Here is a 1,700-nt window from a genome sequence, read left to right on the forward strand (position 1 = left end):
CTAGAACTGAACTAGAACTGAACTAGAACTGAACTAGAACTGAACTAGAACTGAACTAGAACTGAACTAGAACTGAACTAGATCTGAACTAGAACTGAACTAGAACTACACTAGAACAGAACTAGAACTGAACTAGAAATATACTAGAACAGAACTAGAACTCAACTAAAACTGAAATAGAACTGAACTAGAACTGAACTAGAACTAAACTAGAACTGAACTAGAGCTGAATTGGATCTTCAACGGAATAATTTTGTAGTTTACAATATATTTGTTTTATTTTCTAATTAAGTTCAACTATTTAACAAATTGCCGTTATGGTCCATCATCGTCTTCATCTTTTGTATTAGGTACTTCGACACACGCATCTATACATTCCTGTTTACTGTCAAATCGATTTTCATTACCCATACAACCAGTATAAATAAATTTTTCGCAAGTATTAGTGTTATTCATATAAGACCAAGTTGTGAAATTACCAAAACACTCTTTTGGCGACAATAAAGGTTCCTCGTAACAAATTTCTAAAAATGGGTATTCAAATATTGAGCAAAAAATATATATAGGAAGAGTTACAAACTTACCACTTCTAAAATCTTCTAACGCTAGAGTCAATAGAAATACTAAAGGAAAAACAAAAATGTGAAGATTCATATTGTTGATTTTCATGTTTGAATATCAGAAATGATTTGTACATTTACTATGCATATTTTTTTATTGATGAATAAAAATTTAAGGTGAACGAATTAATTTTCCGTTTAAATGGAAAATGTTCAATATTTTAGCGTCAAAATGTGTTATGTTCACTTTAAAACATAAATTTTGTAAAAAATGTTTGTGTGTCCCAATTGAAATTGAAAAAATTATTTTTATTTTGTGAAATTTTATTATGATTTTTATTATATCTTTATTAACTAATCATTTATTAGATTTCCTATATATTATACAAGTTCATAATGACTCGTATATATTTATATTGCATAAAACATTTTAAATTACTATATATTTTTAAATACATAATTTTAGAGATATTTTTCTTTTTAAATCTATATATTATGTTCTCGTTATTACTACAAGTTTATTTTAATATATTTTTGGTTTTCGACAAAAGATTTTTTTACATTTTAAATTTATTCAAATAATTTTGAAAGAAACTATATTTTATTATTTATTTTTAAATTTTTGATAATAATACTTAATTTTAATTTTTTTTTGCTTTTTATATATAAGGCCCTAAACATTATTAATTGCAAAATGGGAAAATTAAATTTGTAATGACTTTTTCAAAACCCTAAATTCAAATATTTTTTATCAGTTTTGCTTAGGTTGTAAATTGGTTATATTAAAAAGTATAGGAAATTAAAGAAAGGGGCTTAAATGAAAAAGTCTGCTTAATTATAAATTTCCCTACTTAGTGTATTATTTATTTACATGGGTCAAGTTTTTTTATTAGTTATTATATTCTATTTATTTCTGCCTTTAAAGTTTTTATTTTTTAATAAAATTTATGAAAAGATGTTGGTTAAAACTTAAGCTTTAACCGAAGAAGAAAATTACCGAAACCTTGTTTAAAATTTGAATATTTTTTATTTGAATATAACTGAACTAGAACTGAACTAGAACTGAACTAGAACTGAACTAGAACTGAACTAGAACTGAACTAGAACTGAACTAGAACTGAACTAGAACTGAACTAGAAC

This window comes from Lucilia cuprina, chromosome 2 (genome assembly GCF_022045245.1).
Source record: "Lucilia cuprina isolate Lc7/37 chromosome 2, ASM2204524v1, whole genome shotgun sequence".
Taxonomy (NCBI): Eukaryota; Metazoa; Arthropoda; class Insecta; order Diptera; family Calliphoridae; genus Lucilia; species Lucilia cuprina.